A 22,038-nucleotide genomic window follows, 5' to 3' on the forward strand; every position below is an offset into this window, starting at 1 on the left:
CTCTAAAACTCACTGGCCAGCTAGTGTAATTGAATAAATGAGCCTCAGGCTCAGTGAAAGACCTCATTCTCAAGAAACAAGGGTGGAGAGCAATAGAGTATGATCCCTCATGCCAACTTTGGCCTCTGGGTGTATATGCATATATACCATACATGAAAACATAAATGAGTAAAACAAGATAAAATAATTATGTTCAAATAGCAAGTCTCCTAATAAGAAAATTTTTACATACTTCTGCCCCTGCCTCTTCTCCCCGCTAAGAAGATACAGATATCCATGAGAGCCACAGTGAGAGAGACACCGACATCCATGAGAGAGACACAGACATCCATGAGAGACACAGGCATCCATGAGAGAGACACAAACATCCATGAGAGACACAGAGATCCATGAGAGCCACAGTGTGAGAGACACAGACATCCCATGAGAGCCACAGTGTGAGAGACACAGACATCCATGAGAGCCACAGTGTGAGAGACAGTCCTTTGTGTCACAGACTCAGGAAAAAAGGGATGGAAAGTCATTGATTTCAAGATAAAAAGATAAATTTTTTTTGTCTTTACCTTTGGCACCAAATTCTTCTGTCTTTTGTTTGTAGCAGAATGTTGTCTAGTTCTCAGAGAATTTGTGTGTGTGTGTGTTTGTGTGTGTGTGTTTGTGTGTGTGTGTGTATGTGTGCTTGTGTGCGCATGTATGCATGTGTGTGTAAACTTATTTGCTCCTAAAACTCCCTGGATCAGCCTTGAGTTCAGCTGACCTTACAGCTGGGTTGATCAACTCTGAGGCTTCAGCACTATGGGTAAGCCAACCATTCTGGTGCTATAGTGGAGCTGAAGAACAATGGGGAAGGGCCATAGCTAGGAAAAAGAAGGGGCAGAATTGGTCCTTGTAGGAGGTGCTTCTACTAGATTCAATGAGACTGCCTCCCCCATGCATATCTACCTGAATCCCCGGTCAACGATTTTATTTAAAAGCAGTCTGCAGTATAATCAGCGAAGAAGCATCATACTACATTAGAGAGGGTTCTAAGTTTCTGTTACTGGTGTCCTTGTAACAGGAGGGAAACTTTAATATAGATGCAGAGATAGAGGGAGGAAAGAAGGGAGGGAGGGAGAGAAAGAAAGAGAGAGGAAGGGAGGGGGAGAGGAAGAGAAAGAGAGAGAGAGAAGGGAGGGACGGAGGGAGGGAGAGAGAGAAAGAGAGGGAGGGAGAGGAAGGAAGGGAGAGAGAGAGACAGGGAGGGAGGGAGAGATTGTATGGAGGTACATGAACCTGTCTGTGTCAATGGAGGAAACCCTGGACTTTGAAAACTACAGATTAAGAATGTTGAGGCCCCTGGTCATCTCCAGACACTAGGCTAAGGAAGGGAAGGAGCCTGCAGAGAGCCTGGCCCTGCTCAAACTTTAATTTCAAAGTGCAAAAAAGAATAAACCTGCCTCACAGTGTCTCAAGGAGCTCACTGGAGGAAGCAGACACAGAAGCTAGAAGTTCCTGTGAGGGTTATGATAGGTGGGGGCATGCCTGGGTTGTGTCATCAACTGGGTCTCTGATCTGGTGAGGTCACATGGCCTTATCTACTCCAAATTTTTACGTGTTAGAGAGGATGGAATTCTGCTGTTTTGAATCACGCAGTCCATGCCATGGCAGACCCAGGAAACTCACAAACAGCCTTTCAGGGTGACCCCAGGATCAGTCTTCTGGTAATCAACCCTTTGGCAACCTCCTTTCTGTTATTAGGCTGGGTCCGTTGCCCTCAAATTCTTACACAGGTTCCACACAGCACAACAGTTCAAAGGGACACTGAGCTGGTAGAAAAGATTACCTTTAAGCAATCCAAACAGCATCATCCTGTTGAACGCTTCAACCAACTGGGAGGATGCTTGGTGACATGGGAAAAAGTGTCACGCTATGGTAACTTTTGTCAGAAGAACCAAATGCACTCAGGTGTGATTTTCTCAGGGTTCTCATCCATACGGTTGATATCCTGTAATCTGTTAGTCTCAGCTTCCGTATTTATAAAATCAAGAGACTGGCTTCACACGGGACCTTCTTGAAATAAATGACAAACAAACAAGCTTTCACGAGGCTTGCTTCTTCCTATTCTTCCAAATGTAGTCTTGGCTTTTTCTGGGAAGTGTCCTGTGACCTTACCAGAATAGAAGCCCATTGGGTGACACAGCCCGGTTATGCACCCACCCATAGTAACCTGGCTTCCGCATCTGCTTCCTCCTGTATTCAGTTAGCTCCTTGTGACACTGTGAGGCCTGCTTATGTCTTGTTCTTTGCACTCACAGGACATGCAGACTGCTCTACACATTAGCATACGTGTAGCATCTGTGGAAATATGGAGTCACTAGGTAGACGGATGAATGCATGAAGCTCTTTTGCCCCAATGAGAATTCTGGTTCCTCAGAAAAACAGCCTAGGAAGTTGTAGCTCTCTCTTGCCACATGGCTTCTTGGTGGCAGTGGCACAAAGTGGTTTGAGAAAACCATGCAGTGATATGGAAAGTCAGATCCTAGGCAGAACCTATAAAGTTGGGTAGAAACCTGTCTCTTTTCTCATTAGCAGAATAATTGAGGGGCTATGTGGAGACAAATGTTGGGGAGTGTAGCAAAGATCTTGGTCAGCACAGTGAAGACTGTGCCAACAGTGCAGAGATGGGATGGGTTCTCCACACAGTCCTGAGCACCCTCGCAACTGACTTTTCCAGGTAAGGATCAATGCAAGTTAAGTGATTGGCCCAGGGTCACCTAAAGATGGCTTGAACTTAATTCTGTTTTTCTGCGTGGTCACGGTACACACTGTGCTTTTAGGTAGGTCAAACATGTATGGTACTATGTTCTTTATTATTGGAGTTTGACTGTACCTGGACGTGTGTGGTCATATTTTGATTCCTGGTCTGAACAATGGCCTAGAACCAAAGACTCCAGGTGAAGGAATTACTATCACCTGGGCCTTTGTGTTGCAACAGAAGCTTAGCTCTCAAAGTTGAAGATTGGAAATAAAAAAGATCAGAGTGCCACTGTGGTTGGGCTCTCCTGGGGACTGTTTCCCAGTGTGATGGCTATTCTTGGTTGTCAGCTTGACTGCATCTGAAGCTAACTAAAACCCAGATGCATGGACACACCTGTGAGGGACTGAAGTAAACCATTTGAAGCAGGAAGACCCACTTCCAATTCAGATTTTCCAAGTGAGAAGATTCACCTTTAACGTAGGCCACACCTTCTGCTGGCAGCCTATGTAAGCGACACGGAAGGGGAATGCTTGTTCTCTTTGCTTGCTTGCTCTTGTCCTCACTAGCAAGTTCATTTGTTCACTACCACCACAGTCTGCCTCTTCCTTCTTCAGACTTACGACATACACTGAAGACCAGCTGAGACACACAGCCTTGCTAACTGAACAGCTGCTGGATGTTTAGGCCTTCCATTCATAGGCAGCCACTGCTGGATTAATGGGGTCACAACCTGTAAGCCCTTCTAATAAATTTCACATATATTCATATATATATATATATATATATTCACTGTATAAATGCTATTCCTCTAAAAAGCCCTGACTGGTATACTAAGATGCTGACTACTGACTTTCACTGTGTCTTCACATGGCAGAGAGAAAGAGAGAGAAAGGGGGGTGTCTGACCTTTTATAGTTTTATTTTCCAAGAAGACTTACCTGAATTGGGCATGATAGCATAGCACTTGAGAAGCGAAGCCAGGAAGATTGAGGGTCAAAGGTCATCTTTAGCTACACAGTAAGAGGTTAGCCTGTGCCATGAGACCCTGTCAGCATCTCTCTCAAATTAAAAGACTCTGCTTTGATGGCCTACTTGCCTCCCAAAGTCCCCTGATATGAACACGGGAAGGGATACCAACATTCAGTCCACACCAAAGCAGGAGCAGATGGGGCTGGTAATTGGCTGGAGTGGTGATGGTGATGACCTCAGATATTGCTGAGGGTGGGGCTAAGACATTAAGAGTGCTCTGATGTGCTTCCTGTTCCTCCAGACAACCTGATTTCAGTTCCCTGTATGGGTGTGTCAGGAGTCTCACAGCCATCTCTAGGGGATCTGACACCCTCTTTTGGCCTCTGAAGATGCACCCTTGCACACAAACATTAGGCATACAGTCACACAAGCCAAGCACATGCATAAACGAAAATGAAATCAATGTTTTGAAAAGACATTACCGAGGTTGGAGTAAATTCCGATGTGGAGCTTGGCCAAGCATGGACGTACACAGTGTAATCCCAGTACTTGTGCCTTATGTAGCTAGGGTTTCAATGGTTGTGATGAAACAGCATGACCAAAAACAACTTGGGGAGGGAATGGTTTATTTGTTTTACATACTCAGAATCATAGTCCCCTGAGGGAGGCCAAGGCAGGAACTCAAAAGGGGACCAAAGGTAGGAGCTGGTACAGAGGCCATGGAGGGTGCTACTTACTGATTGGTCCTCATGGCTTGCTCAGTCTGCTTTCTTATAGAAGCCAGCACCACCCAAAATGGACTGGACCCTTCCCCATCAATCACTGATTAAGAAAATGCTCTGGAGGCCTGTCAACAGCCAGATTTTATGGAGGCATTTTCCTCCATTGAGATTCCCGTCTGTCCAATGACTTTAGCTTGTGTCAAGTTGACATAAAACTAGCCAGGCCAACCTGAGGGTCTGAGTCTGGAGAATCCCAAGTTCAATGGAGATTATCTTGTAAGAACAAACAACAAATTAAAAGGAAAGAAAGAAAAGGAAGGGAAAGAAGGAAAGGAAGGAAGGAAAGAAATGGAGGGAAGGAAAGAATAAAAGAAAGGAAGAGAAGGAAACAAAAGAAGGAAAGAAGAAAAAGGAAGAAAGGAATTCATCCATTAGGTTGGTCCCAAGAGATGACAGAGACAAGTTGTGTTGTGGCCTAGTATAGTAGGACACACCTCTAATTCCGGTACTCAGGGAGGAGACTGAGGCAAGAGGGTAGAGAGTTTAAGTCTAGCCTGGACTACATGGGGAATTTCAGTTAAGAGTGGACTATAGAGCAAAGCCCTTAGTTTAATCTAAAAGAAAAAAAAAGGAAAGAGAAAGGGAGAGGTGAAAGGGGGAGGAGATGGAATGAGGAAACAGAACTTAGGGTTTACATATAACACTGATTTGAGTTCAGGTCCAAGGTCTACCCACCTACTAGATAGACATGAAACCTTATCATTCTAGTCAATTTCTTTATCCGTGAAATAGGGAAAAAATAACACCTAGGTACATAACTGTAGGGAAATTAAAACCCTGTGTTTTATGATCACCTAGGACTTGAATGGGTTCTCAGTTCTGCTCCTGGTACTGAGACAGTATAGAGAAATTTCTCCCCTGCAGAAGTGGTTCCAACCAGTGAATTTCAAAGAAAACCCGGGGGCCAGCCTACATACGGGAGGACCTCGGGAAGGAGCACACCTCAGTATTAGTATTCTCTGATGACTACTATGACTCCTGATGCCCTGTGGGCTTCCCTTCTGGTCTCCTCTCCTACCCATGTGCCTTCACCAGCACGGCAGAGGAGAACAATGGCTGCCTCACACAATGGGAGTGCTACAACTGATGCTGGTCCCCTTCCTTCCCTGCAAACTGTCTCCTTTGTTAGATTCAGTGGAAGCCTGATGGCAAGAGATGTAGGTAGAAATGGCTTGAGAGAGCAGGCAGAACCAAAGCCACACTGAGTGGTACCAGTTTCGTGTGACTGCATTAACAAAGGATTCAGTGACTCACACCCACGCAGGTTGATTTTTTTGCACTTCGAGAGAAAGGGGATCCAAACTAAGCCCTGAGAGCTGATATCTGGACATTGGTGGAGCTGGATCCTCCTAAGGACTCTGGAAGGTTGGTGGCTTTGCTTTCTGCATTTATTGGCCTTTCTTCACATCATCCCAACATTTGTGTCCGTGATCCCATCTTCTGCTGTTGACTCTGATGTCCCTGACTTCCTTTGAAAGGATGCTTTAGAATCATCTGGCTCTACTTGGCTAATCCTGGACCCCTCATCCACTTTAAGATGATTGACTTAACTTTGTCTTCAAAACCCACTTTGTCATATAAAGCAACTGACTCGCAGTTTCTGGATGCATCTGGCTTCAGATGGACACAGCTTTGAGGGACTATTATTTAGCCTCCTGCAAAAGCTGCAGAGAACATATTTCCCATTCAAGACACGAAGGGAAGACTGGAAATAAGAGAAAGACAGCTGGGTTAGAGGCCATGAAGACCAGAGTCTGGGAGAGTTGTAGACTGAGTCAAATGTTTTGAAGATGATACCAAGAAGAGCCAGGTGATGCAAGATTTAACTTTACACAGTTTTAAATATGTTGTTTTTATCCATGGCGGGGCTTTCGCTTCACACAGAGAAGTTGGACCCTTTTTATCACTTCAAAAACTGAGACACACTAGACAGAAGGCCAAGAAAGGGGATATTGGTCAATAGAGTTAGGAAAGTACAAGGATATAGTTGGAAACACATGTCTGCTTGAGTCAGAAGGGAAGCTGGGGGTACTGAAAGATCATTACATAGGATCTTAGATCATGGGGTAGAGGAGGTTCTTTGACTAAAATAACTAGGGAGATCGTGAATGGGGGAGGAGAGGGGGTTTGTGGAGAGTGGTAGGGGTCTGGGGCAGTGTAGCTTGTCTACGTAGACTTTTCTCTGTTCTACACCCAACAAACAACAGAGATGTCAGCTATCTGTACCTAGAAAGAAGGTTTTTGTGGCCACTGATGCAGACAAGTGGACGCTGGCTTCAGAGCAAAAAAAAACAGAAGGTGACAACAATCAGAGTCTTGTAAAACGAGGGCAGCTAGGATCAGATGCCTCCCTCTGTTCTAATCCAAATCCCACTAACACGAGTATAACGAGATCTGTAACGAAGAAGGAACTCAAGACAAAAACCAGGAAAGGATTAAAAAAAAAAAAAGGAGCGATATCAAGAGAACTTTGGAAGCTAGAAAACAGATGGATAAAGTAAAATTTAGCTTTCATATCAGAGAAAACTGAAATAAAATGCCCATAAGGTGCTGGGTAGATAAACAGGGAGCCCTTCAATTTCCATCCTGGAACTCTGTAAACACTCTGGAGCTTGAGGCCATAAATGGCCTCCCAAAAGGAATATAGTTGAAGCTAAGCAGTGCTGGATTGGTTGGAATTCTGCAAAAGAAGCAATTAGACCCCCTACAGGACCACTCTAGCCAAAACCAGCAAGTTTCCATCCTTACCAAGTGAGAGACGGGAGGTTTGCTCTTTGGAGGAGCTGTACCAAGGGAATTCAGAAGGCAAGAACACTCTGCACAGCTTGGGAAGAGTGGGAGGTGCAGATTACTGTACCAGAAACTGGCAAGCAGGGAAGGAGAAGCCTCGAGCCTTTTGACAGGAGGCTGGAGGGCAGACAAACTGACCCACAAGAGAGAAAAAACCTTACAGAACCAGACAGGTGAACTCCCCTCAGCAATCTGGCTTGCTAGCTGTAGGAACACTCTGCTGGGATTATAGCAAGGGACAAACACAGCACAGGGCATGAGATGCGGCTGCCCATCTTCTCTGTAGTGTCGTGCTGCTGAACGCAGAAGGATGCTACCCTGGAACACCCGAGTGATGCCACTAACTGAAGACTGAATATAGGAACCCACAGAAAGCAAAGATAATACAGAAAGAAATATGAGGGGAAGTTTATATTCTCAGAGAGATGAGATTAAAAAGCATTGAATCTATGTAACAAGAATTACATTGTTTTTTTTTTTTTAAAAGAACAAAAGTTCTCTCACAAATTCTGAGTCAAATTACAAAGTTCTAGATACCCCCACCTCAACACACAGAGGCACAGTGAAATACTGGACTGGACAATTGGTTCAGCAGTTAAGAGCACTTGTTACTCGCGCAGAGCACCTGAGCTTGGTTCCCAGCAACCACGTGGATGCTCACCCTCGTCTATGACTCCAGTTCCAGAGGGTCCAACACCTTCTCCTGATCTCCCCAGGTACCACACACACACACACACACACACACACACACACACACACACGAGATGCACAATTCTACACACAGGCAATGTGCTCATACACATAAAATAAATAAGTCTAAAAATATTTTTAAAGATGGTAAACACCATGTCAACAGAATGGAAAGAACAGGGAAAAGAGGGTGAGTTAGAAAATCACGTCAAAAGGTTAGAAGTCTAGTTTAGAGATGAGAACCTTGTCAAAACAGAAAAGAATTCTAAAACAGGACAGTCTAGATTTTCAGATTTAAAGGGTCTGTTTATGCCCAGCATAATAAAATCATTATGAAATTTCATGGTAATGAATTAAAATGAAAAAATATCAAAAACTATCAGAAAGAAATATAAGATCTCTGTCTCTCCATCTCTCTCTCTCTCTCTCTCTCTCTCTCTCTCTCTGTGTGTGTGTGTGTATGTGTGTGTGTGTGTGTGTGTGTGTGTGTGAGAGAGAGAGAGAGAGAGAGAGAGAAATCACAAAGACATTGAAGTTATCAACAGCGGTATCAGGAGCCAGAGGACATGAGGGAAATGCCTTTAAAATCTAGAGAGGGGACTGCTGTGAATTGAACATAATTACACACCACATCTTTTTCTTCAGCAGTGACTGGGGTCTTGAACCTTCATTTAATGAGATGATGTAATGAAGAAAAAGAGACAAAGCCAAGATTTTTTTCTCCCGCAGATCTAAAAAGTAACTGACTTCCATATGTGCGTGTATGCATGTGTGTGTGCATGTGTGTTTGTGTCTCTTTGGTGCTGGAGGTTGAACCTAGAACTTTGGGTATGTTAAGAAAGCACTTTGCCATTGGGCTACAACCCCAGCCCCTAAAGCAACATGTTTTATTGAATCAAAAGCTGGGGAGATTACGGACTATTTCTAAGGTGAAAATAGCTGGCCATCATAGGCTATCTCATTGTCCCATATGTTTGAATGCTCTGAGATAGATCTTACACTTCTAGAGATGAGTTTGGTTTGTGGTTGGGGTGATATATATATATATATATGTATATATACATACATATATATATATATATATATATATATATATATATATACAAAGGACAAATAAAAACTCCAGACGAGCTGGGCGTGGTGGCGCATGCTTTTATTCTTGGCACTCAGGAGGCAGAGACAGGAGAATCTCTGAGTTCAAGGCCAGCCTGGTCTACAGAGAGAGTTCCAGGACTGCCAGGGCTACACAGAGAAACCATGTCTTAGAAAAAAAAAAAGCAAAACAAACAACAACAAAAAATTCCAGGTGATTATTGACTCTGGGAAAAACAAATGGTTGTTAAAGAAAGGGAAAATTGAAATACAATATACTGCACAAAACACTGTGGAATGCAATTTGTATTATTGTAGCTATTAATCTAAATTATGACAATAAACATAACCAGAGTTTCATACAGTTATTTTGGAAGTTACAGGCATGATGAGAAGAAAAGCGTTTATATGTATACATAGGTGACTATAAATATGCATTTTAGAAGTATAAGAATTTGAAATCCTTGTGTGTGTGTGTGTTCAATTTGTGTATGGCTGTTTTGCCTGCGTGTGTGTTTGCTCACCACATGCATGCAGTGCCCACAGAGATCAGAAGCAGGCGTCAGAACCCTTGGAAATGGAGTTATAGATGACTGAGAGTGGCCTTGTGGCTGCTGGGAACCACTGAGCCATCTCTCTAGCCCCTTAATTTCTCTTCTGAGACACAATTTCCCATCCAGAAAGCAAGTAAAATAAATATGTATACACTAAACAGAATTATGAAGCCATTTTTTTTTGAAGAAACTCCTCCAAGATTTAGATTGTTTGCCTCCAGGGAGTAAAGCTCGCGGTGTGGTTGGACAGGAGTGAGGACCGCCGTTTCTTATTTTACATCTTCGGCATTGTATTCATTACCACAAACTTGGATGCTTCAAACAGTGCACATATGTCCTTCCCTGATACCCACCTGTGGCTAGAACTCTGAAGTGGGTGCCACAGGGTGGAACTACGGTGTTGGCAGGACCCTGGAAGCTTTAGGGGAAGGATTTGTTCCCTTCTCCCAGCTCCCAGCAGCTGCGGCCCTTGCTTAGCTTGTGGCCGTGTCCTTACCGTCTTCGGAATTGGTGTTCTCAAGTCCTCCCTGCCTTGGTCTGCATGTGGACTTTTCTCTGTGTAAGGCCTCTGTATGACTTCACCTTAGAATGATACATGTAAGGACAATTCCAGCCCATGGAAAATCCAGTGTAATAATCTCTTATTTAAGATTTTTAATTTGATCACATCTGTAAAGATCCATTCCCTAAATAAGGCAATGTACCCAGGTGCCAGAAATGTGGCTGTAGCTTAAGGGCCTATTACTCAGCTATAGACATCTAAAATAGGGTTTTGTATATTTATAAATAAAAAGTTAACTAATGTAATGGGGTAAATAGAATCCATTTTTACTCTAATTATCAATGGGAAATTACAGAAGACTTCCAATTCAGCATGATGCATGTCTATAGCATTCTAGAATAATGAGCATATGTTACTTGTGGAAAATGTTAATTTGTGAGGGAAAAAAAGAGGCAGGACGAAGCATTTCATGTTTTGGCTGATCCACATTTGAAGCTAACGAGTTCTATGCCTTTCACTTTAAATACAAACCCAAGGCAAGTCTCCAGCTAAGTGACACCAGCATCCACTCGTGTTGTTCCCTTGGAAGACATATGTGTGGCACAAACACTCGCCTACCAAAGCCAAGAGCTCAGGCTGGAGAGAGATGAGGGGTTTTAAAACCCAGAGAATGGCTTCCCACCCAATCCAGAGAGCCATTTGCTCTCAGTCTGCAGCCTGTCTGCTCCCTGTTCTCAGTGTGTCTGGGACTGTCTAACCACATATTAGAACATCCGAAAGTCCAGAGAGGCCTTAGAGAGCAGCGGGTCTGACATGGTGCATCCTAGAGAGTCAAGGAGGCCCACAGGGGTGATGAGAGGAGAATCAGGACGTGAACTTGGGGCTCTTGGTGACCAATGCCAGGGACATACTACACTACTCATTTCTCTGTGCATCTCTTTCCCACACTTCTCTGCAATTTAGGAAATCCTGGTGCCCAGGAAGCTTGGAGAATAGAGCCTGAGGCATAAGGAAAGACAGAAATTGCAAAGTTAGTTGTTTAAACTCTGCCTCTGCATGAATGAGGGACTTTATCCACTAAGCATAATCTGGTATTGCTTGTCTAGTGTCTCAGCTACACAAGAGCAGGAATTTTACCCTTTCACCTTCTGGTACTGGTGCCTTGTCTGACGTATAGAGAGTGCTCAGTAAATGTTTATTGAGTGAAGAAACCACCGAGTCTCCTAGATTTCTTGCAGAACAGCTAAACCCAGCCACTGAGTAACTGAGTGAATGTGTCTGGGATGTCTTCAACGAATAGACCATAGTCACCAGGAAATGTTCTAACCACAATAACTAACCTCACTGACGTTCTGATGTCCATGGAACATCATCATGTAGTCTCCTTGCTAATAGGAATCTCCCAAACCCTTCCATCAGGACAGGGTCTTTGGGCATTTGGGTCATAGATTTAACTGTTTTAGTGTGTTGACCGTAACAAAAGTGGAAAGTGTCCCTCTGCCTAGAGTCCCACGATGGAAACTTTAGAGATGGCTAGGCCACCCAGATTTGAAATCTCTGAGCTGTCCTTTGGGATGAATCCAGTCTTCATCCTGTCCCTTTGCAAGACAGCTTCTCCTGGCTTGGAACCTTCACTCTCTGCCTGTTTCATGGTGGGAAATCCAAGCTATCCACTGCTCAGAGAAACAAAGGGGACTCACCCTGACTGAGGACCTACTGTGTGCCAAGCCCTTGATCTTCCTGGCAGATGAAAGAGATGGAGAAGCCCATTTTACACATGAGAAAGCAGAAGTGGTTGATCCAGACAAGATACAAACTCACCCCTAAAACCCAACACTCTCCATGGTGTCCCATCTGAGTGGCATGACACACAGGAGCTGCTGCCTCTCAGAAGGACTCAGTTTGCATGCCAAGAGGAGCACCCTGCCCAGCTGGCACAGCTGAGCTCAACTCCAACAGCTCCTGCCATCTGCAGAGCTTCAGCTGTCACTTCGGCAAATGGGCCACAGTCTGGAGCAGTGACGGTGAAACCCATCCACCTCCTGATGCAGATGAATGTGGAGAGGCCGGCGAGACGACGCTTAGTGAGGGGGCATTGATGGGGAGATCCTGATTGCCATCTTGATCCAAAAGCTGGCTAACTGATGAAGTGACTTGCCACTGTCTCACTCTGACAATCTCTAATGATCGGGTTGATTAAAATGCATTATCCAAGGCTCTGCCGCAAGGCATTTATCAACACAGAATGCCAATGGCTGACTCTTGTTAAGAGAGTCTAGGCTTCATCAAGATACTTGAGCCCACCCCACATTAAACTGTTTCCAAGCCAAGCTAGATTCTGGAGTCCACACCCTTCAGTGTTCTGCCTGTTGCTTAGGACATAGACACTGAGCTGAACTTTGCTTAGGCAGACACTGAGCTGAGCACCATAGCAAAAGATAATCTTTTCTTATTTACATCCTGGGGAAGAAAAGCATCTCCTTACTAGCAACCATTAGCTCTTCATTTGTTGACTGATTGTACTTAGGTGTGATTGTACCCAGCATAGCTCAAGGAATGGCCACTCAGATACTATACAAAGAACTTAGAGTTGAGTGGAGAGATAGGAGATTGATTGCTCTTCATGCTATCCCAAAAGGCAAGTCTATAGGCCGCTTCCTCTCTCAGCCATGCATGCTTCTCCAGTTCTCTAGACTCTGCAGCTGCACCCCAGCTTCTCCAGTTTCTTTTCCCTCCTGACTCATAATTGCATCAAAGATAATGGCCAAGTCATAGCCAACTGACCTCTGGGGGAGCTGTACATCAAAATGATGGCCCCATACAACGGCATCAGGAACTTTATGTTTATCTTTTTTTGACAACCACTTTTAAGAGTTGTTATTGTGGGGTTATTAATTTAGCAGCAAGCCTTAGAATTTTCCTATAAAATGATCTACTCTCCTGCTGAACTGTGGAAAGCTGGAGTTGGAACCTACTATGGAGACCAGTTTCTACGTAGCCACTAGAGCAGGAAAGTCAGGAGAGAAGGGTGAGCTGTTATCTGATCACCTCTATCCCCCAGACTGCTCATCTCCTGCTCCTCAGCCTGTAAAGGGCAGCATCCACACGTGGCAGGTGACCATACAGAGGTATAACCCGGATTTACTCTCCCTTCGTCTTTGAGTCTATTAAAGCAGACGGTAATGCTAATACAAGCAATGCTAACATCCATTAATAGCTTACCATATGTTAATATGCTAATAGTTTGCTAACTGGCACCTTACCCTTTTCTACTTTGCCTTTATCTGTTCTTCATGTACTTATTTCTCCATCTGGTTACCTCATTATCAGAAGCACGGGGGAGTCTTGGGTTGTTAGAGATGCTCTCTTGCTTCCTTTTGTGGTTTCTTAATGTAGCCCATACTTGGCAGGACATCCTAGGGGGAGTGCTGTGCAGCCTGGTGGAGGTTGTGTCCATTTATACAGAGCTCAATTTTGTTCAGCTTTAAGAGCTAGGGATCCCAGCCAAGGGTTGTTTGAGGTCTCATCTCTGAAAAAAATTGATAAATGTAAATACCAAATCCAAATGAGGCCAAGGTCAAAGTTACAGACACTATAGACTGAAACCCTCCCCTCAACCCCTACCCCCATCCCCAGGGTTGAGAGGAAGACAGTCAAAGTTGCCTCTTCCCTGAGTTGGCAGGAAGAATTCTTTCTCCTCTACTCATTTGCCGAGAGTCTTATTTTAGTCTAGGGTCTCCTTTCGAGTTCTCTGCCTAATGTGGGCTTGAGAAGGCACAGTGAATATTCAGTGAACTCTGAAGGACTTCAAATTACTTGGGCTAAACTATTTTGGTTTCAGGGCAAGTATGGGGTCAAAGTTAACTCAAATTTCAGGATTTGTCTTTGTCTTTTCTCACTAGTAGAGATCTGCATTGAAAAAATACATGATTATTTGTGGTTTTTTTTTTTTATCGTGAATGGCAATGTCCTTTTTCCTCCAGGAGAGCATGGCTATGCAGTCTGCCAGTTTACCAAAACTGAGAGCCTTGTGGTGCATTATAGACATTCTCCTCTAATCCTGTAAGTTCACGGCACGGTCTTTAAAAAAGAAATCTCTTAAAAATGCATTGAAATCTGGAAACAATGAGTGCACACTAATAAATATTAAACTTGTGTTTGTCTCTGGTTTTGTCTTGAGATTAAATCCTCAGTCTGAGCCCCTATACCACAGACCCCCTCATTGTCTACATCTGTGTTGCCGTCTGCAGTTCTCCTGCAGGAGTTCGAGAGCCTTGTTGAGCTCAGGGAAAGGATGAGCTTCTGCCACTGGGTACAAGGAGAAAGGGAGGGGCCAGATGAGAGGCCTTCCTAAGGACATGTGGCTGAGACGCTTCTATCTAGATGATTGGCTTCTCTAAAATGGCCACTAAACCCCACACTAAAAAACCTCCAAAGGCCCCAATCCCCTTCCCTGGCTGCTTCTTTAACTCTGGTGCCTTTTCTTGACCCTTTCTCAGACTGTTTTCCCATGACGGTTGGTAGTGGGGGAGGAAGAGATGAGATATTCTGATGAGCAGACCTCTCACCTTCTGTGTGTGTTAGGAGCAAGGGGACCCTGATGAGGAGGAACTTCACGGACTTGGATGGATTGCTTTCCTTCTCTGGAGTTCCATTTGTGCACCTGCTAGAAAGGACTAATAATCTTTTATTGTGGACTTCTCATGAGAAAACAACACATTTTGTAGGCTCAGGGCTTGTGGCTGGAGGTGATGTTAGGGCTATCCAATTGGCAGGGACACCAACTGTTCCTTCTCCATTAGTCACAGACCTATGACTCTGGCTTGAGGACAGACTCCTTTGGGAAGTTCCATTTCTTCTGCCAGGAGCACAGGAAGTCGTCCAGCCTCCCAGCAAGAAGGCATATCTTGGTTCCAGCTATGCACAACGGTAACCAATGTGAGACTCGAGGAGAGCAGAAGGGAGGGGGCGTGAGGTTTCCTCGCCACCCACCTGAGCCCCTAGATGAGTCCACATGGCCATCTTCTCTCACTGCCAGGACATGAAGAGCTGGTCCCTGCCCTTCCTTTCTCTCTCCCAAGCTACAGATCTGCATCCGGCCTAATCTTCTCACCTCCTCCGCATTCCCTCAGGACAACCTGTCTGCTAGAGTGTTGAAACCACATCCACACCCTGTGCAGCAGGCTGGCGAGAACGAACCAGCCTCCATCCAGCCCCGGTGATTTTACAGTAGAAACCAAACCTCTTGTCTCAGAGCGTCTCTCCTTGGCTGTCGCTCTCGCTTTCTAGTTATGACAGGGACACTAACTGGTGGGAAGACTGAGGGCAGAACTGGCTGTCTTGAGCCTCCGTTTCCACTTTGATATAAACAGTGAAGACAGGAAATGCTATTTGATTGATTCCCACATGCTGGGCAGCTTTCTAAGCATCCCCCAGGCAGGAATTGAGATCATCCACTGAGGGGATGAATGCTACTGTTCTCTGTACTGTGCAGCAGGTGCATGCTTATGCGTAGTGACTTTGCAGCCAGACAGTAAGGCATAGAAACAGGATTGAAAAGTAGCCAGTTTGGTAACTGACAGTCACTACATCATTATAGGAATCAAATGATGACAATAATTAACTATGTAATAACAACTATGTCTACATTATAGTTGTTATATCTATCTACTGAATTATAACACCTGGTGAATATAATTAAGTTAAATTTTTGTGTGTGGGGGGGCAGACTTTTCCTTCCCATCTACCAGCTCCCAAATAACTGACTTGGATACTTAGTCATTATAAATGCTCAACCAATAACTCAGGCTTGTTACTAGCTAACCTTTACAACTTAAATTAACCCATTTATATTAATCTACATTTTGTCACGTGGCCTTACCTCTCTTTCATCTTCTACCTCCTGTTCCTTCTCCCTGTTGAGCTGGTGACTCCTCAGACTCCACCTTTCTTCTTCCTAGTGTCCTTGATCTGGTTCTCCTGCCTAACCTTATCCTCTCCAGCTATTGGCCAGTCAGCTTCTTTATTAATCCAATCACAGTGACGCCAAGTCACACAGTATAAAGGAATATTCCATGTATGTGTGTTCTCCAAAAACAGTAAGGCAAGAAGTCGTTGGAATTTTTTGATTAGTAGAATTTTTTTTTCCGTTTAATCACACCAAAACATGGATTAAGCTCCGATGAATAAGTCTCATTCCACAAGTCTTAACTGAACACCTACTATGTGTATCTTGTCTGCAGTGTATTGTATATGCCAAATAGTCAGGGACCCTTAAGACTCATGCTGCAAAGTCCTCCTAAGGTTGTTCACAGATTCCGGGCTCCAGACTCTTCACACTGGGAGTCAGAGTCCTTCCCATGGCATTTCCGCATCAATACGGGGAAGTTATCTTTTCCGCCTTTCTGTACTGTACAGTAGTCCTCAGGGCAGAGGGAAGATGATGACGGTGTCTCTTGGGCTGATGTTGTCTCAGGGGAAACATCTGTTTGCTCCAATGCTACACTTACATTGTTTCAAGGCCTTGTAAGTTCTATGATCAATAAGTGACGTCTTCTGTGGGTGCTTAATGGGAAAGTGGCATTCTCTCTGCTGTCTCGTATTTGCTTTAATCGACTTAAGAGAGAAGAGTTGGCGAATAAAGACTAGTAGCTGGGACTTGAAGCTTTAGGACTTTAGAGTGATAAATGGGCCATTGATCTGCAAAGCGTGGACACTGATTGGTCACCTTGCGCAGTATCCTCCCACCACCCCCATTTCAACAAATGGCGTTTGAACTAAGCTTCTACTCTGTGTTGTTGATCCAGCGTGTGGCCCGCAGAGCTTGGGAAGCTGAGAGTGTGATTGCACCATGTGAAAACTGCCTGTAAGAGTGTCTTGCTTGCTTTATTCCCTTGAAGAGGGAGGTCCAGTGGAACATTCTGTGATGCTGGGGTGTCCACTTGACACTTGAGTGTGGTCAGCATGACTAAAGAACGGAAATTTTCACTTCCTTTTAAAGTTACTTAAACTTGCATGGCCATATTAGCTAGCGAACGCCGGATCAGCAGTCCCCTCACTTTCTGCCCTTTCCTAGGTTTATACTGCAATCCAGATTTAATGGGCGTCTTAAACACAGGGATAACAAGACATTTTCACAGGATCTCCATGCGAGAGACAGAAACTTGGCACAGGGCCAAGGAAATGCAGGAGGAAGGAAATGTAGAGGAAGTGGAGGAAAAAGGAATGCAGTGATGGGAACAAAAGTTGCCAGACATGTCTTTCAGAGGCACAGCACAATAAAGGCACAGAGAACAAGCAATCGTCCGTGTAGGTTAAAGTCGGAACCAACGGAAAGGTGATGAGCTAGGGCAATCTCCCAAACAACTCCAGGGCAAAGAGGTGGCAGGCGTGGGGAAGGTATGACGGCTACAGGAGCAGTTTAGGGCCCATGGCAAACTGTGATCCACAGGACTTCTAAAAGCAAAGATTAGACCAAAAGAAATCACCAAATTCCACACAGATGTCTTAAGGACATCTCTCTCTCTGGAAGGGTGAGAAGACCCACAGGTGCTCAGAGAAAGGAAGGCAAAAGGACCAACCAGGAATTGATCTAAACATTTCAGAAGAACAGGGAACAATCGTTTAGACTCTAGAGGGACGAGAAGGTGACATAATATACAGGCAGGTGTGCAGACCTCTCACTAACCATACTAGAAACTGATGCATCAATGTCTTCACTTTTATGAAAGAAAAGGACTCTCAAAATTACCCAGGCCAAAGCATGAAATTATTTAATCAACCAATCTATCCATCTATTTGTTGTCTATCAGTCCATTAGTCCATCCATCTATCTATTATCTGTCTTTCTGTTTTTCGTGATCTATTTACCCACTTACCCACCCACCCACCCATCCATCCACCCACCCATCCATCCATCCATTTAGGTCCGATAACAGAATATACCACTGAGCAAGTGCCCAAGGGGCATGGAGTCTTCTGGATTTCTAAGGACTTGAATCCTTCCCTTGTAATCTTTCTTAGGAAACAGTGGGTGTTGGAGCTGATCCAAGGATAGAGAATGGCGTGCACTCAGCCAGCACAGTAGGGCTGTGGGGAAAAGCTCAGGAAGGTGAACAAAAGTCGAGGATGTGAAGTGGGTCATAGTCTTCAGCAGCTGAACCCCACTGAGGTCTGCGGTTGGACCCCACTGTGATTACGGCTGTGGTTAACCAGTGGACAGTGAATAAGTCATCCTTCTAAAAGTGGGTATAAGCTGGGCATGGCGGCGCAAGACTAATTCTAGCCCATGGGAGGTGGAGACAGAAGAATCAGGAGTCCTTAGCTACTTAGAGAATTTGAAGTCATCCTGGGCTATATATTGACTCAAAAAAAAAAAAAAAGGATTTAAGAGTAGATATTTGGCTAACATTAAATTCCTGAAAGAAAACTGAACACTTTGAAAAAGGGCAGTTATTAATCTAAGAAAGCTGAATTGCATGAGGAAAGAAATAAATTCCAGGAAAATCTTCAACAGTTAGCAGTGATCGGTGTGCGTAGAGCTCTACTGATGTAAACATTGACTTGATTTAAACAAACTGAAATAAAGTGATATTGGTAGCAAGGGCGATGGGGCTGAGATGTGGTTGCCGTGAGTTAAATATTCCTTCCTCAGAGCTAGAACGTCCTCTCTAGCTCTGGAAACTCAGAAAGAGCAATCAAACACCACTGAAAAGTAAAAGCGACTATGGGGGCAGGGAAGGGCCAGGCAGATGCGGGGTGTGTAGCAGTCAATACACAGGGAACACAGGCATCTGTTTTAAGAATTTTAGTGATTTTTTTTATTTTTAAGAAATTAATGATGATATTACTTGGAAATCTGATTCTTTAAAAAGTCATGCAATAATTAAAGACTTCAGCATGTTTCTTACAGAAGAGGAGTTGGTTTTATGAGACAGAATCTCAGTGAACCCTGACTAGCCTTGAACTCTTGATATTCCTGCCTCCACTGTCCCCCATCCCTGTCACCATGCTGTGCTGTACTGGATTTCAAGCATGCACCATCATGCCTTACATAACCCGAATGAGTTTTTAAGAAGCATTAGTTCCTTATGTGATGAATGCTCCGAAGACTGGCAAGCTAGCAGTTTACTGGAGCTTCCCAAAGGCGGTGTTTTCACTGAGAGATTAAGCAGATTAAAAGCGCTATTTGTTTTTGTATCTTACACATATGTGTGTGCCGAGACACACAGACACATGGACACCCTCCCCCGCACAAGCTTGCATTACACCTGTATAAACTTACTAACAGATAAAGGTGAAGGTTTAAAGCCCCTATTCCAGCTCCACTTGCCGTATTTGCCAAAACCATTTGGATCATAAATCAAATTCAATCTTTTCCAATGTATGGTATTTATAATTTTCCTGCACATGCACATAAATCCTTAAAGATATATTAACCCACTCTTCATGTTTTGAAAATTTCACTTGAATACTAACACCATGTTCATGTCATTCTTTCTATGGAGACCTGTCCATATTGATATACGAAGGGAAGAGAAGGGACATTTATATGTGCGTACTGTTCTGTGGAGGTCTGTCCATATTGATGTATGGCTCTGGTTCATTCATTTTACTCTATCCTACGAGTATAGAAAGATTTATTTTCCTCCCAGCTGTCTCCCAGTCGGTGTGGCTGCAAATATCTTTCACAAGCCTCATGCTAAGGATGTTCAAGAGTGTCTCTAGTGTATGCACCTGGAGACAGCATTTCTAGGGTGCATTTTCATTTTTCTGGGTCACTGGGTCATTGTTGTTTTGAAACACTGAAATGGTATTTTCAGCAGAGTCTAGTTTGGGTGATAGGCTGGTATAGGCAGGCCTACTGGGGGTGGAGCTGTATCTGAGATACCATCTGTGCCACTGTCACAACAGCCCTCTAGGTCCCGTCAGAGGCAGCAGTTAGGACCACAACAAAGACACACGCTATTCACATGCTTCTTAACAGGTTGGCGTTGACATTTAAAGGACTGATAAGGTCCTTTCCCGTGTGCATAGGAATGGAAAACACTAGTTAGCATAGGGCTCCAAGGAGGAGGGAACCTGAACAAGGCAGAATGGTAGAGCACATAAGCATGGCAAGGGAGGTCACTGGGACAAGATCGGGTGCACACAGCCTCCCACCATGTGCTGGGTCAATATTCACAAACTGTGTGTCACTCACGGAATTAGAGTACAGAGTAAAAAGATACTATAAGAAAAAAATCATTCTCTTCTTCCTCTTCTTCCTCTTCCTCCCACTCCTTTCCCCTCACCCCCACCCCCTGCTCCTCTCCCTTTACCCTCCTACTTTTTTCTGAAACCTTTTCATTAAGTCGCCCAGGCTGGCCTTGAAGTTGAAAGTGCTGGGATTACAGGCATTCCCATCATGCCTAGTGGGATTGGATTACAGGCATTCCGATTATGCCTAGGGGGATTATTCCCCTCACGGAAGACATCACGTGGGATACTCCTCCACATACACACTCCTTTTTAAAGAAAGAGCCCTCGGCCCTGAGCAACTGCCTCACTCCAAACTGTTGCATAGCTTGTCCTCTTCTCCAAGGAGACTCTTGGCTTGCTAACCCTGAAATTCCCTGGTACCTGTGACTCAAGCCCCTTGTTCAGAAATAACCATATTCCTTTTCCTAAGAATGCTAACAAAATGGAGTGTCAGTCAGTGGGGGCTTTGGAGCAGGACGATCATATCGGCAGGGGCAGAGGCAGCCACTTATCCCGGTGAGTGTGATGAGGAACAGAAGAAAAGAAGTGTAAGCCAGAGGAGAGTAGAAATAAAGGCAGCCCTCTGCCCTTGAGCAACACAAAATTAGCATTCACCTCTCACCTTGCATCCCAGCTAATGGTCCTCCTCTGTCCCCGTGTGATGCATCATCTGCTGGCCCTCTGGTTGTCCATGGTATCATCCCTTGCGACTCTATAATGAACTTCCCTTTGTTATCTTGAGGGGTTCCTTCTTCTAATGCCAAAGATCAGCAAGAATGGGAAGACTCACAGCAAAGGTGAAGGCTGAAGTTGGTGTGTAAGTGTGGTTTGAATTTGTCTGGAGGACAAGGAAGGTCCAGGTGGTGGGAACAATGTGGATGAAGGCACAGAGGCCAAAGCACTGACACAGAAAAATATGAAACACTCAGCATGGCTGTACCACAGAATTCCTGCACCCAGGGATGCAGTTGAAAGAAATATTAGGCCAGGCATGCCCTTGTTTTCCTTCCAGGCTAAATCAGGGCTCTGTTCTGTAGACAATGAGGAGACATCAGATAGGACTTTTTAAAATTTTATTTACTTGGTTTTTTTTTTTTTGGTGTGGGTGGGTGTGTCTGAGCATGTATGTGTGAGTTTGTGTGTGAATGTGTATGTGTGTGTGGTGTGTGTGTGTGTGTGTGTGTGTGTGTGTGTGTGTGTGTGTTTTAGCTCATGCACATGTAGAGATCAGAAGACAAATTGTAGAAAGTGGTTCTCCACCTTCACATGGCTTCCTGGGACTGAACTCAGGCCATCATCACACTTAGTACTTGGCACCAATTGTCTAACCCTCTGAGTGCTCTCGCGAGCTGCAGATAGGGCACAATTTAATATGCGGGACTCAGCTTCCCAGACTCCTGGATGGCGTACTTAGGTTCAGGCTGGGAGCTACTCAGACTCAGCCTACCTGCAGCAGCCCCCTTCACCCTCTACCTGCCCAGCTGCCCAAAAGGAACACCAGGTATCCTACTGAGAGTCTGCCTGCGAAGCTGCGCTCCTCTTTTTCCCACAGGAAGTTTATCAAGCACCCTGAACACTCAGGGGCTGCGCATGACACATCCCTTAATGCTGGGTGTGCATTAACTAAGGGACCAAACCCATCCCCTGCTCCCTGAGAACCAGGGTCACCCTGACTGCAAGCCCT

At 44.6% G+C, this 22,038-nt stretch overlaps 1 protein-coding gene across 1 annotated transcript in view; it reads left to right on the top strand.

Moving 5' to 3' along the window:
- The window catches only part of Asic2 (acid sensing ion channel subunit 2), a 1,092,647-nt gene that overhangs the window by 405,953 nt on the left and 664,656 nt on the right, over window positions 1-22,038 (top strand). The window lies entirely within an intron of this gene.

The sequence above is a fragment of the Myodes glareolus genome, chromosome 9, assembly GCF_982192425.1.
Source record: "Myodes glareolus chromosome 9, mMyoGla1.1, whole genome shotgun sequence".
Classification (NCBI taxonomy): domain Eukaryota; kingdom Metazoa; phylum Chordata; class Mammalia; order Rodentia; family Cricetidae; genus Myodes; species Myodes glareolus.